The sequence below is a fragment of the Geotrypetes seraphini genome, chromosome 1, assembly GCF_902459505.1.
Source record: "Geotrypetes seraphini chromosome 1, aGeoSer1.1, whole genome shotgun sequence".
Lineage (NCBI taxonomy): Eukaryota > Metazoa > Chordata > Amphibia > Gymnophiona > Dermophiidae > Geotrypetes > Geotrypetes seraphini.
The window spans coordinates 127,473,914-127,490,496 of record NC_047084.1 but is presented as its reverse complement, the minus strand read 5'-3'; positions in this window follow the sequence as shown (position 1 = coordinate 127,490,496).

Below are 16,583 nucleotides of genomic sequence, written 5' to 3'. Positions count from 1 at the left end.
GATCCAGTGGCTGGGTGAGAGCTTAAAGACACAGATGTTGTGCCTGTTTTTATTAAAAGCAACATGTGCTTTTCCTGCAAACCTACCTCCACTTGAGGGTTTTAGTATGTGTAGTGAGCACCCTCTAGTGAGAAGAGGCTAGAACTACACTGAGAAAAGATAACATCTTGGACTATCTTTTCATTCTGGAGAAGTTTTGGCACCTTAACAGAAAAGAAAGCATTTTAGGAAAGGTCTTTCTGCTCAATCTTCTGGGCTCCCTTTTTCCCCAGTTCAGTCTGAGCTGCAGTGGATGCAGAACAAGCCAAGATGGCTTCCTCTTTGATACACAGTACTTTTCAGGATCAGTAACGAGCTACAAAAAATTGAGATGGTTTTCGATAACATACATGCATGGGGAAACTAAGAACACACATGCTATAGTGACGCCACAGGAACAGTACATACGTGTTATAAAAAAAGAAAAAAATAAGTCTCAATTTTCTGTATGACACACATGCTTTGGGGGGAGGGAGTGTTGAGAACCCCTATGATTTATTTAAGCAAGGAGAATACAAACTATATAGAATCTCAGACTGAGTTTGCAGTGAGGAGGGTTAAGGATCAGGAGGACAAGACAGAGCAAAGGAAGGACAGAAGGAGATGGCATAGATGTTTATAATGTTCAGTTTCAAAATTGCAGTGGACTGGTTTTTAAAAGGAAATTCTTGTTCCTATAATGTACTAGAGCAGTGGTTCCCCACCCTGTCCTGAAGGACTATAAGCCAGTCGGATTTTCAGGATTTCCCCAATGAATATGCATGAGATCTATTTGCATGCACTGCTTTCAATGCATATTCATTGGGGAAATCCTGAAAACCCGACTGGAATACGGATCTCGAGGACCGGAGTTCCCTACCCCTGCTCTAGAGCAGTGGTTCCCAACCCTGTCCTGGAGGACCACCAGGCCAATCGGGTTTTCAGGCTAGCCCTAGTGAATATGCATGAGAGAGATTTGCATAGAATGGAAGTGACAGGCATGCAAATCTGCTTCATGCATATTCATTAGGGCTAGCCTGAAAACCCGATTAGCCTGGTGGTCCTCCAGGACAGGGTTGGAAACCACTGCTCTAGAGTCTAGATGTTGGCCATGGGATGTCGTATTCAATGATCATGCAAATTACTGCTGTGTTCGTAATCCACAGCTCACTGAAAAATGTCATCCTACATGTCAGTGGGTGAGCAGTTATTGACTTGCACTGACAGGTAGGGTGACAGTTAAAAAAATAAAAAATTGCAGCACCCCTTCAACCCAACTGTCCCCTTTCCTGCATGATTCAAACATCCTGGTGTCTAGTGGCACCTCTCCCTCCCTCTCTGCCTTCATAGTAAATGACGGCAGATAAAGATCTAAACGGTCCATCCAGTCTGCCCATAAGGTATACTCATTAAAAAAAATAGCACCATCATCTACCAAATGGTTTTTCAACTTTTTATTAAGGCTTGATATAGTGCGTTTTGTGGAGCATCAGTGCGGTTTATAATTCAAAATCATTTGTAAATGGTGAGATGGGAAAAGAGTAAAAGAGAAACAAAGGGAAAATGAAATAGAATCAATAGGAGAGTGAGAAGAGAACAAGATAGAGCAGACGGAGCAAGCGCAGAGGGGAACCGCTCTGAAGCGGGCAAAATGCGAAGGGTGGAGGAGGCATTTTTGAAGGTCCAAGGCTTAGGCAGGGCATTCCATAAGGAAGGACCTCCAACCGAGAAGCTACTGCCCAAAACTGGCCTCACCCAGTGGATCACACTGCCAGTTTGGAGATGATGGTGCTGAGGCAGGAACAAATGGTTACACAGAGCTTTGGATTCCTTACTGAGGGGGAATTAATGCAGGATTGGGATGTGTGTGTGGAGGGGTCCCACTAGAAACCAGAGACTTTAATTCAGGAAGGGCAGAAAGAATGCAACTAGATACCATGGCAATATTTTTCAGTAAGGAGAAGGTTGGGCCCGTCAGGAGAGGGCCATTAGACCCTAACAAAACTCATTTTTCAATTTGGTTGGGATAGCAGCCTGAAATTCCACGGGCAAGTCACTTAATCCTCCGTTATCCACTTTGTCCTTCAATGATCACCTTAATTCCTTGGCAAAAAAATGCTTTTTCAGCCTTCACATGCTGAGGAAAGTAAGATCCTACTTCCATCAAAATCACTTTACCGTTCTCGTCCAATCTATCATCCTGTCCAGACCGGACTACTGCAACTCAATCTATCTAAGCCTTACCAAGAAAAACCTTTGTAGACTCCAGCGGATCCAGAATGCCGCGGTCAAGCTCATCTTCGCAAAAAGTAAATTCAACCATGTATCCAAAAAGTATATTCAACCTGTCCAAGCTTCACTGGCTCCTGATTATTGCCAGGGTCCACTTTAAATGCGCCTGTCTAACTTTCAAAATCCTTCACGGCATCCTCCCTCCCTTCATCCCACTCTCCTGGAACTCCTTAAATCTTAATACCACCAGACCCACTCACAAACTTAAATTATCCTTTCCTTCATTAAAAGGCATTTCCCGTGCAGGAAAACTAGGGACCTCCCTCCCCTTCAGATTCACTGAGCTCTGGAACAACCTTACCTCCCCCCTCCGGATCCTGAGCTCCCTCCAACTCTTCCGCAAACATCTGAAAACCTGGCTTTTTTCAAAAATGTAACACTTACCCCTTCTTTGGCCTCCTAAGCCCCCCAAATATCCCTCTCACTATTCCCTTTAACCTCTTTGGAGTTTCCTTTCTCTCTCAACTCTTGTAAACCGTGCCGAGCTCTACGATTGTGGAGATGATGCGGTACATAAACCTAAGGTTTAGTTTAGTTATCCCAGGTACTGTACATAGATTGTGATAGGGAAAAATACTTATGTACCTGAATGTAAAAAATTGCTTTGATGGTATTGCAAAGGGTGGTATCTAAGTACCTTAATAAATACAAGCAGAGCCTTGTCTGGTAACAGAGGGCAGGGGAAAGTTTTTAATGCAGTGTGGTTCAGTGTTAGAATCAGACGTCAAGTTCAAGTTTCTTTATTTTTGATATACCGTCTATCAAAACAAATGTCTAGACACTGTACAATCTAAAAAAGATTGTAAGGGACAATTAAAATAGGTAAACAAAAGCAATATTTTACCAAATGTTAAAAATACTAGACGAATTCGGATTAACGTACATGAGACGGAAGGAAAGTAGGACTAAGGGACATGCGATGAAGCTACAAAGTAGTAGATTTAAAACAAACCAGAGAAAATATTTCTTCACACGTGGACTGGTATAAGGACATGGCCCTGGGCTTCAGGGGGTCAGATGCTAGTAGAGAGAGAGCCTGAACTGGATGGTACAGAGCAATGGACACCAACAGTAGAGAACAACACATCTTTTAGATAAAACAAATCTGTCCTCCTTTTTCTGGAGCCATAGCTATAATGCCCAGGCTTTGATCAAGTGTCTTAGATATTGCTTATTGATGGTTCCCAGAGGTGTACAAGTAGAAATAAAATGTTTTAAGGCTGTGGCCAACCATTTCCTTTCTGCAGTGCTCTACATCCATGCCAAACTGGTTTCCGTTCATCACATTCAACAGAATTGTCACTTCTAGGCCTTATCTCAACCATACATTATTACCACGACCATCAAAAATCTGTCATTCTTATCTCTCTCGACCTATCAGCAGCCTTTGATACTATCGACCACTTTCTTCTTATTAATAGAAAGACTGCGGTATTACAGGTCCAGCTCTTTCATGGTTCATATCTTACTTCAACGAACGCAACTTTAAAGTGCATGTAAATAATGAAACCTCTTCAGCCATATCACAATCCTATGGAGTCCCGCAAGGCTCGATTCTATCCCCACTACTATTTAATATCTTTCTTTCCCCTCTTCTGACTTTGGCTCAATCCATCGGATTCACAATTTTTGCATATGCGGACGACATACAACTTCTTCACCCAGTCAACACATCAAACATCACTGACATAAAAGACATAAATAACAAACTGGATATCATAAATGATTGGCTCTATTCGAATAAACTTTCCCTTAATATAGATAAATCCCGAGGCCTTCTACTTCCAATCAAAACTTGTGAATCCTTATTGGAAAAAATCTCTATTAACTCCATTCCAATACAAATGGAAACAAAAATAAAACTATTAGGCGTCATCATTGATAGGGATCTTTCCTTCCACGACCATATTAGCTCGGTCGCAAAAATCTGTTTCTACAAACTCCGCATCATTCGATCGCTAATTCCAATTCTAGAGACCGATTCTATCAATATCCTGATTCACTCTTTAGTTATCTCCCATTTAGATTATTGCAATTCGCTTCTCAACGGTCTCCCTCAAAAAGAAATCCGACGCCTACAACTAATACAAAACACTGCAATAAAACTCACTTATAAAACAGGCAAATTCGACCATGTCACTCCTCTCCTAAAAGAGGCACACTGGCTCCCCATCACTCACCGTATCACCTATAAAATCATCTTACTTTCCTTCAAAATAAAACTCTCTCACCAGCCCTCATTTCTTGATAAACTTCTTATCCCCCAATGTTCCCCACGCACCCTAAGGTCAACCGACCAAAAACTTCTCTATATTCCCTCCATAAAAGACTTCTACTATACACGGAAAATAAATTTCGCAGTTGCTGCTTCAACTCTATGGAATTCTCTGCCACAGCAACTCCGTGACGAACAACATCTAGACAAATTCAAAACTAGCCTCAAGACCTTTCTATTCTGTGACGCATTTGGCTGTGCCTAGACTTATCTTCTGGATCCTTTTTTTTTTTTTTTTTTTTTCTTCTCCTTCTTTTCTTCTCTTTTTTTCTTTTCTTTCGCTTCCTTCCATTTTTCTCCTAGCAACCAACCGCTTTAATTAAGCGACCCTACCCTATACGTTTTATCCCATTCCCACTTTCTCCTTTTCTTCTTAAAAATGTAACTTTTCCCCATCCTTCCCTATTATCCTCACTTTCAAGTTTGTCTTGTTGATATCATATATGTTCGCACCATTTATTTTAAAATGACAACTATTTTATTTTATTTTATTTTATTTTTTTTAATCTTTCTCACCTTTTAAATTTTATTGTTAACCGGCCAGATATCTGTTGATGGTCGGTATATTAAAAACTAATAAACTTGAAACTTCATTTTGTGCTCTCGAGGTGAACCCTTCTTTCTCTGGGGCTCTGCTTTTTAGGTACTAGCTCCCCTCCTAGGCAAAATACTGTTGAAGTCAAGGCTTAAGGCCTACTTTTTTACTCTAGGTTTTGAGTCTCGACTGGCCTAGGTTGGGTGGTAGAAGTCACCAACCAGTTAAGCTTTCTCCTGTCTTTACTACCTTTTTCTGTCCATTATGTGTAAGTATTTTACTTTATAATTTCATAAACCATTCTGCTGTATTACAAGGTCTGGTTTTAACAAATTTACTACTAACTATATCAAGAAACATGAGACCATGCACTTTTTCACAAACCTTAGCACCGTAAAGCTGTAACATGATCAGCAATGGGCTGTGGTCTCGGATCTCTCGTGCCCCTCACATGAAGACAGAGACAGTCAGGTGTCATTTAACAAATGGCCCTGCTTTTCATTTGCTCATCAGTGTAATTCTGTGAGTGTCAGCACAGCACGGGCAGTCTGAGGAAACGGGCTTTGTTTGGAAAAACCTTTCAATTACTTTGGACACTAGACGGCTCACTATTTTCCCTGCTTTTTATTGAAACAGCTGGGGAGGCAGTAGAAAAGCCACTGATGCAGCCAGCCAGCTGCTAAACCATGTCCATGTAAACAGAACGGGATCACCGCCTCACCTGATTGCAGGGTGTGAGAAAACAGGCTGTGTTTCTTTAACAATAAAAAATTTTAATAGCAAAGGTAGGGTAACAGGACTTCAAAAATAAAGGACTAATTTGAAAAAAGTTTGCTGTCTCCATTCCTGTATGTTCTCTCTCTTATTATATAATTTATTTTTCATACCAAAGAAACGACTCAGCAGGATAAGAACATAGGAAGAGCCTTACTGGGTCAGACCAACGGTCCATTCCATGCTGGCGATCCAGGGCAAGCAGAGAAGATGCCAATGAAATCCACAAATAGCATACATACGATAAGCAAGAAACATCTAACAACAGCATGGATTAAAATTGTGAATAGAAAAGTATTACTACTACTAATCATTTCTATAACGCTACTAGACATACGCGGTGCTGTACATCAAAATACAGAAGAGACAGTCCCTGCTCAAAAGAGCTTGCAATCTAGTCAAGATAGACAAACTGGACAAAAAGGTGCATCAATACACTATGCTCAGGTGGGAGAATTACAGAAGAAATAATAAGAATTGCTATACTGAGACAAGCCAAAGGTCCATCAAGGCCAGCATCCTGTTTCCAACAGTGGCCAACCTAGGTCCCAAGTACTAGACAGAAACCCAAAGAGTAGCAACATTCCAGAGCTGAGATTGTGATGTCATAACACCTCATTCCACCAATGCCTAAGAGCCAACCTCAGCAGTGATGTCACAATGGCTCGATTGTCCTAGACTTGGCTCACATAAGAACATAAGAGCTGCCATACTGGGACAGACCGAAGGTCCATCAAGCCCAGTCTCCTGTTTCCAACAGTGGCCAACCCAGGTCCCAAGTACCAGACAGAAACCCAAAGAGTAGCAACATTCCAGAGCTGAGATTGTGATGTCATAACACCTCATTCCACCAATGCCTAAGAGCCAACCTCAGCAGTGATGTCACAATGGCTCGATTGTCCTAGACTTGGCTCACATAAGAACATAAGAGCTGCCATACTGGGACAGACCGAAGGTCCATCAAGGCCAGCCTCCTGTTTCCAACAGTGGCCAACCTAGGTCCCAAGTACCAGACAGAAACCCAAAGAGTAGCAACATTCCAGAGCTGAGATTGTGATGTCATAACACCTCATTCCACCAATGCCTAAGAGCCAACCTCAGCAGTGATGTCACAATGGCTCGATTGTCCTAGACTTGGCTCACATAAGAACATAAGAGCTGCCATACTGGGACAGACCGAAGGTCCATCAAGCCCAGTCTCCTGTTTCCAACAGTGGCCAACCCAGGTCCCAAGTACCAGACAGAAACCCAAAGAGTAGCAACATTCCAGAGCTGAGATTATGATGTCATAACACCTCATTCCACCAATGCCTAAGAGCCAACCTCAGCAGTGATGTCACAATGGCTCGATTGTCCTAGACTTGGCTCACATAAGAACATAAGAGCTGCCATACTGGGACAGACCGAAGGTCCATCAAGCCCAGTCTCCTGTTTCCAACAGTGGCCAACCCAGGTCCCAAGTACCAGACAGAAACCCAAAGAGTAGCAACATTCCATAGCTGAGATTGTGATGTCATAACACCTCATTCCACCAATGCCTAAGAGCCAACCTCAGCAGTGATGTCACAATGGCTCGATTGTCCTAGACTTGACTCACATAAGAACATAAGAGATGCCATACTGGGACAGAACTAAGGTCCATCAAGCCCAGTATCCTGTTTCCAACAGTGGCCAACCCAGGTCCCAAGTACCTGATAGAAACCCAAATAGCAGCAACATTCCAGAGCTGAGATTGTGATGTCATAATGCCTCATTCCACCAGTGCCTCAGAGCCAACCTCAGCAGTGATGTCACAATGGCTCCATTGTCCTAGACTTGGCTCACTTAAGAACATAAGAGCTGCCATATTGGGAGAGTTTGAAGGTCCATCAAGCCCAGTCTCCTGTTTCCAACAGTGGCCAACCCAGGTCCCAAGTACCAGACAGAAACCCAAAGAGTAGCAACATTCCAGAGCTGAGATTGTGATGTCATAATGCCTCATTCCACCAATGCCTAAGAGCCAGCCTCATCAGTGATGTCACAATGGCTTCATTGTCCTAGACTTGGCTCACATAAGAACATAAGAGCTGCCATACTGGGACAGACCGAAGGTCCATCAAGCCCAGTCTCCTGTTTCCAACAGTGGCCAACCCAGGTCCCAAGTACCAGACAGAAACCCAAAGAGTAGCAACATTCCATAGCTGAGATTGTGATGTCATAACACCTCATTCCACCAATGCCTAAGAGCCAACCTCAGCAGTGATGTCACAATGGCTCGATTGTCCTAGACTTGACTCACATAAGAACATAAGAGATGCCATACTGGGACAGAACTAAGGTCCATCAAGCCCAGTATCCTGTTTCCAACAGTGGCCAACCCAGGTCCCAAGTACCTGATAGAAACCCAAATAGCAGCAACATTCCAGAGCTGAGATTGTGATGTCATAATGCCTCATTCCACCAGTGCCTCAGAGCCAACCTCAGCAGTGATGTCACAATGGCTCCATTGTCCTAGACTTGGCTCACTTAAGAACATAAGAGCTGCCATATTGGGAGAGTTTGAAGGTCCATCAAGCCCAGTCTCCTGTTTCCAACAGTGGCCAACCCAGGTCCCAAGTACCAGACAGAAACCCAAAGAGTAGCAACATTCCAGAGCTGAGATTGTGATGTCATAACACCTCATTCCACCAATGCCTAAGAGCCAACCTCAGCAGTGATGTCACAATGGCTCGATTGTCCTAGACTTGGCTCACATAAGAACATAAGAGCTGCCATACTGGGACAGACCGAAGGTCCATCAAGCCCAGTCTCCTGTTTCCAACAGTGGCCAACCCAGGTCCCAAGTACCAGACAGAAACCCAAAGAGTAGCAACATTCCAGAGCTGAGATTGTGATGTCATAACACCTCATTCCACCAATGCCTAAGAGCCAACCTCAGCAGTGATGTCACAATGGCTCGATTGTCCTAGACTTGGCTCACTTAAGAACATAAGAATAGTCTTACTGGGTCCATCAAGCCCAGTCTCCTGTTTCCAACAGTGGCCAACCCAGGTCCCAAGTACCAGACAGAAACCCAAAGAGTAGCAACATTCCAGAGCTGAGATTGTGATGTCATAACACCTCATTCCACCAATGCCTAAGAGCCAACCTCAGCAGTGATGTCACAATGGCTCGATTGTCCTAGACTTGGCTCACATAAGAACATAAGAGCTGCCATACTGGGACAGACCGAAGGTCCATCAAGCCCAGTCTCCTGTTTCCAACAGTGGCCAACCCAGGTCCCAAGTACCAGACAGAAACCCAAAGAGTAGCAACATTCCAGAGCTGAGATTGTGATGTCATAACACCTCATTCCACCAATGCCTAAGAGCCAACCTCAGCAGTGATGTCACAATGGCTCGATTGTCCTAGACTTGGCTCACATAAGAACATAAGAGCTGCCATACTGGGACAGACCGAAGGTCCATCAAGCCCAGTCTCCTGTTTCCAACAGTGGCCAACCCAGGTCCCAAGTACCAGACAGAAACCCAAAGAGTAGCAACATTCCAGAGCTGAGATTGTGATGTCATAACACCTCATTCCACCAATGCCTAAGAGCCAACCTCAGCAGTGATGTCACAATGGCTCGATTGTCCTAGACTTGGCTCACATAAGAACATAAGAGCTGCCATACTGGGACAGACCGAAGGTCCATCAAGCCCAGTCTCCTGTTTCCAACAGTGGCCAACCCAGGTCCCAAGTACCAGACAGAAACCCAAAGAGTAGCAACATTCCAGAGCTGAGATTATGATGTCATAACACCTCATTCCACCAATGCCTAAGAGCCAACCTCAGCAGTGATGTCACAATGGCTCCATTGTCCTAGACTTGGCTCACATAAGAACATAAGAGCTGCCATACTGGGACAGACCGAAGGTCCATCAAGCCCAGTCTCCTGTTTCCAACAGTGGCCAACCCAGGTCCCAAGTACCAGACAGAAACCCAAAGAGTAGCAACATTCCAGAGCTGAGATTGTGATGTCATAACACCTCATTCCACCAATGCCTAAGAGCCAACCTCAGCAGTGATGTCACAATGGCTCCATTGTCCTAGACTTGGCTCACTTAAGAACATAAGAATAGTCTTACTGGGTCCATCTAGCCCAGTATCCTGTTTCCAACAGTGGCCAACCCAGGTCCCAAGACCAAGCTAGATCCCAAGGAGTAAAACATATTTTATGCTGCTTATCCTAAGAATAAGCAGTGGATTTCCCCAAGCAATAATGGCCTATGGACTTCTCATTTAGGAAATTTCCAAGCCTTTTTTAAACCCCACTAAGCTAACTGATTTCACCACATTCTCCGGCAACAAATTCCAGAGTTTAACTACACGGGAGAAGAAATATTTTCTCTTGTTTGTTTTAAATCTACTACTTTGTAGCTTCATCGCATGCCCCTTAGTCCTAGTAATAATAATAATAATTTTATTTCTTATATACCGCTGTACCGTGAGGTTCTAAGCGGTTTACAGTAGAAACAGAAGAAATGCAATAAGTAAGATTAATTAAGATGAAGAGAGAGTACTTAGAGTTCCCTGACTATCCCAAAGGCTCACATTCTTGCTAAAGTACTTGAGAAAAATAAATTAGTTAGGTTATAAACATAGAGTAGAAGAAGGTAGGAAAACAGTTCATAGGAAAATTAATTTCGAATACATTATACATTATATATTGTTCAAGGCGGAATACAAATTATAGTTGTTTTTGAAAGAGTAAACAAGCGGTTCACATCTACCTTTTCTACTCCCCTCAGTATTTTATAGACCTCTATCATATCATGCCGATCCATCTCTTCTACGAGCTGAAGAGCCCTAGCCAATTTAGCCTTTCCTCATAGGGAAGTCGTCCCATCCCTTTGATCATTTTCATCGCCCTTCTCTGTACCTTTTCTAATACTTTTTTACAGAAATGGTGGTAGATGAGTGGAACAGTCTTCTGGTAGAGGTGGTGGAGACAGAGACTGTGTCTGATATCAAGAAAGCCTGGGCTAGTCACATGGGATCTCTTGGAGATGGTCGGACTGGATGGGCCATTTGTTTTTTATCTGCTATCATGTTTCTATATCTTTTTTGAGATATGGCCATTAGAATTGCACACAGTATTTGAGGTGTGAGGTAGGGGAATTATAGAGTGAATGATAAGAGCTTAGAAGGTAGGATGGAGTTTGATATTGAAAGCATCTTCAAAGTAGGTTTGAGTCTGAATTTGAATACTGCCAAAGATGCAGCCTGACGTATCAAGTCAGGCAGTTTGTTCCAGGCATATGGTGCAGTGGATTTTCCCAAGTCCATCTTAATGGCTTATGGACTTCTCTTTTAGGAATTTTTTTTTTAAACTTCTTTATTCATTTTTAACACTTACAAAACGTGAAACAATATATAGCATCAATTTGTTCATAAATATATCATTTAATATTCTATAAAACTCAATTTCAAATCCCATATCCCTCCCCCTCCCTATTCAATAACATTCATCAAACTCAAGAAAACATATAATAACCTCCCCCTCCCCATATTGTTTACTCTCAAAAGAAAAACCAAGAAACCATTTATTTGACCCCAAATTGACTTCCAAAAAGCAAGTATCAATGGACAGTAGAATAATAAATGATCTAAAGTCCCAGCTTCGAGATGACAGTGCCAGCATCTATTAGACTTAGAGCTATCTAACTTCTATAAACGAACTGGGGTCCAAAATGCTCTATGTAACAAGAAAAACCAAGTTTGTCTCATAGATGCCGACACTGTACATCTCATCCTCCAAGACCAAATTCGTGGCCATTGAGACACAGTAATTTGATGCTTTATCTCAATGCCTCAAATGTCCCGTAGACCAGTCTTTTAGGAAATTAGCCAAACCTTTTTTAAGCCCTGCTAAGCTAAATGCTTTCATCATATTTTCCAGCAACAAATTCTAAGGTTTAATTAAGATGAATACAGAGGATCTCCAATCAGAAAATGAATGGTATAAATGGAAGAACTAAGGCAAGTATAATTTAATTTAATCATGAATTTAAAATGCATGTAACTATTGGGCAGACTGGATGGATTATTCAGGTCTTTATCTGCTGTCATTTGCTATGTTATTCTTAGAGTTGGTTACATTTCACATAAAAATGTTTCTTTCAAATATCTCCTTTTTTTCAATAATTCTTATGGTTTTTCAGAATCAGATGCCGACAGGATTCAAGCCTCACTAAAAACACCCGAGCTCTTAGCTGTTCTATCAATGAAAACGATCAGTGAAGTCCCTCAAATGTTATCCCCTGATGTAGACTGTCATTGGACTGCTTCTGTGCTTTTCTTGCGTATTCTGATATTTGTCATCATTTGCTCTTTCCAATAAGAAGGTTTCATCTTCTTTTGTTGTAATTCTGTTTATTACCTTGAAAACATAAGAACATTTGGAAAAAGAAATATTAATGGAAACATTTTTTTGTTCAATGACTGATGTTAACATATTTTGATAGAGGTTTGGGGTTGTTGGTTTTTTTTTTTAACAGAGAAACAATATGGCAGATAAAGGCCAAATGGCCCATCCAGTCTGCCCATCCTCAGCATCAAGTTTCAAGTTTCAAGTTTATTAAAATATTTGATTGAACGCTTTTCAGGATACAAAGCGTTTTACAAAGAAATAAAATTGGATATATTAAAATTACAAATACATCGTAAATAAAAATTGTTACTTAAAAAATTAAAAGACGAACTGGGGTAACAAACACATGGAACAGTAGGAAAGGAGGGAAAAGAAAAAATACAATAAAAAAATAAAAAAAAACAAGATGAGTTAATCAGGTTGGGTTAGAACATAAGGATAATGTGAGAAAAGGATTTACAATCTTGAAAATCTAAGAGAAAAGGATTTACAATCTTGAAAATCAACTGTCTCCTCCTCTCCCTATTGGCTAAGGCTCTTAACATTTGCATCTCCTCTTCCTATAGGCTAAGGCTCTTTCCACTTGCATTGTGAAGTCATAGAGCTTTAGGGTTATAGAAACATGAGGGCAGATAAGGCCAAATGGCCCATCCAGTCTGCCCATCCTCAGCATCCACTGTCTCCTCCTCTCCCTATTGGCTAAGGCTCTTTACACCTGCAGTATGAGGTCATAGAGCTTTATGGTTCTAGATCGTGATCCAGAGTGAGGAGTCCATGCCCCTCCTGAAGAAGCATTTCTCTGCGAAACTTGAGTCGTGGGGTCGGGAACATTGAGAGAGTATTTCAAGAATAAGATTTAAGATTTGCAGATTGACACAAATTGTTCCAGTGGGGTTGCCTGATGGAGCCTTCGGTGGTGTGAGACTGTCGGTCTCAATGGCAACCAACACTTTGATTTTCACTTGATTTGTCACTTTAGTTGTGGGGCTGAGCATATCACACAAAACATTCAGAAGCATATTTGTTAACAGATTGTTTGTTTAAGAACATAAGAATAGCTTTACTGAGTCAGACCAATGGTCCATCAAGCCCATGGCGGCCAGTCCAGGTCTCTAGTACCTGGCCAATGTTTAGGATAATTGAAATCACCCATTAGTACAGAGTTGGTAAATTTGTTGAGTTCCCTAATTTCCGTGGACATTTCATCACCTGCCCATTCTGCCTATGCATGAAATTTCTCTCCCTAATCTCTTTCCCACAGCAGTTTATTCGGTTTGCTTCAATTCACCACCCGTCTCTCAGTTTATCTCTTCTGTCCCAGAGAAAGTTCAGAATTAATTGATGACCTTACCCCTCACGAGCTATGGGAACTTCTGCCCCACTCATGATCCCTTGAAATGTGCGGACATTGCATCTTCCCTGGTCCCCCTCTGTCTAAATAAAACCTACCAGTGCTTGAATACATACCTGGCTCTTATTTCAACAGCTGTGCAAACAGGAGAGGGCAAGAACCCGACAGCAGGCGCTGTAATAACACTGGACGACAGACATTCCCAGCTACTCTGGCAAAGAGAAATCATCCGCTTTATTAGCAGCAGTGATAGAAGACAAGGTGGACATTCAGAAAGAGGCATAAAATGAGTGAGGAAACTCCTCTCGGATAGAGTTCATTCAGGTAAGGGTCGAACTGACTGGAGGAAAATGTGCGGCCCACTAAGCCAACTTTCCATCTGCATCCCGAAACACATCCCTTCATGATTTAACACGGATCCTCCTCCCCCCCACCTGCAGAAGTACAGAACTACTCCAGGCTTCCCCTAATATGGCAATATTAAATTCTAAAAAACCCAACTCGAAAATACATGACACCTCAATTTAGATAATACCCAAATTCTTATGGCTTTCTTGTTAATCAATCAGTTTGCTATAGTGACCCGGAGGATTACTTAGTTTGGCGTCATCGGCGAATAATGTTATTTTACCCCTAAGCCCTTCTGCCAAGTCCCTTATAAAGATGTTGAATAGGATTGGGCCCAAGACCGAGCCCTGTGGCACTCCACTGATCACCTCCGTCATTTTAGAGGGTGTGCCGTTCACCACCACCCTTTGAAGCCTACCTCCAAGCCAGTTCCCAACCCATTTCGTCAATGTGTCACCTAATCCTATAGAACTCATCTTGTTCAGCAACCTGCGGTGTGGTACGCTATCAAATGCTTTGCTAAAGTCCAGGTACACGATGTCCAGGGACTCCCCAATATCTAGCTTCCCCGTCACCCAGTCAAAGAAGCTGATCAAGTTGGATTGGCACGATCTCCCTTTTGTAAATCCATGTTGACGGGGATCCCGTAGATTCTCCTCATCTAGGATCTTATCCAATTGGTGTTTTATCAGAGTTTCCATTAGTTTGCATACTATCGATGTTAGACTTACTGGTCTTACTGGCAGGATGGAGGCAGCTCAGGAGCAGAGATCCAGCTAAATGTCTGTCAGTAGCGGAGAGATAGTTGAAGATTTTGATTGCAAGTGGAAAAGGTCACAACCTTTTTAATAACAGACAAGATAGCCTCTAATGGTGGCCATTACTGAAGAATGCCTTGTGTTACCACCACTTAATCCAGCTGTTCCCTCACTCACTCTCCGTTCAGATGCTGAGAGGCTAACTCAGGACTAATGTTAGAACATAAGAATTGCCGCTGCTCGGTCAGACCAGTGATCCATCATGCCCAGAAGTCCGCTCATGCGGCGGCCCCCAGGTCAAAGACCAGTGCTCTAAATCAGTGCTTCCCAAACCTGTCCTGGAGGACCATCAGGCCAGTTGGGTTTTCAGGATAGCCCTAATGAATATGCAGGAGAGAAATTTATTTATTTATTTGCTCAATTTTTTAGACCGACCTCCCAATCTGCATATAATGGAGATGCCAGGCATGCAGATCTTCTCCATGCATGCCTGGCACCTCTGTTATATGCAGATCTGTCTCATGCATATTCATTAGGGCTATCCTGAAAACCCGACTGGCCTGGTGGTTCTCCAGGACAGGGTTGGGAACCACTGCTGTAAATGAGTCCAGCCTCACCTGCGTACATTACAGTTTAGCAGAAACTTGTCCAACTTTGTCTTGAATCCCTGGAGGGTGTTTTCTTCTATAACAGACTCCGGAAGAGCGTTCCAGTTTTCTACCACTCTCTGGGTGAAGAAGAACTTCCTTACGTTTGTACGGAATCGATCCCCTTTTAACTTTAGAGAATGCCCTCTCGTTCTCCCTACCTTGGAGAGGGTGAACAACCTGTCTTTATCTACTAAGTCTGAATGTTTCAATCAAGTCCCCTCTCAGTCTCCTCTTTTCAAGGGAGAAGAGGCCCAGTTTTTCTAATCTCTCACTGTACGGCAACTCCTCCAGCTCCTTAACCATTTGAGCCGCTCTTCTCTGTACCCTTTCGAGTAGTACCATGTCCTTCTTCATGTACGGCGACCAGTGCTGGATGCAGTATTCCAAGTGAGGGCGTACCATGGCCTGGTACAGCGGCATGATAACCTTCTCCGATCTGTTCATGATCCCTTTCTTAATCATTCCTAGCATTCTGTTGGCTCTTTTCGCCGCCACCACACATTGTGCGGACTGCTTCATCGACGTGTCGATCAGAACTCCCATGTCTTTTTCCTGAGAGGTCTCTCCAAGTACCGCCCCGGACATCCTGTATTCATGCATGAGAGGGTGGTTGATGCGTGGAATGCGCTCCCAAGGGAGGTGGTGAAGAAAACGGTGACAGAGTTCAAAAAAGCATGGGATGAACACAGAGGATCTCTAATCAGAAAATAATGGTATATACTGAAGAACTAAGGCAATACTGGACAGACTTGCATGGTCTGTGTCTTGTAAATGGCCATTCAGTTGAGGATGGGCTGGGATGGTTTAGATGAGCTTTGACGGAGACTCCAGTAAATGACAATACTGGGCTGAGCTCTGGGTTTCTGGCCCAGAAATAGCTAAGAAAAAGAACAATTGAAATTAAATCATTGAATTATAGAGATTGTATGGTTGGGCAGACTGGATGGATCATTCAGGTCCTTATCTGCCATCATTTACTATGTAAAACAGATATGAAGAAGTTAACATTTTTTGCAAGCCCCAAACCGGAAACAGATGAGCCTCTATGTTAGACTTGATATAGATGAACCCACAGCTGGTAGAGAGCAAAATGGAGGCAAGACCTGGATGCCCTGAACAAGAAACAGGTCCATTTCTGAAAACATGATTTGCTGTTTGAATCACTGCTTTAAGTCCTATGAAGTGACGTGT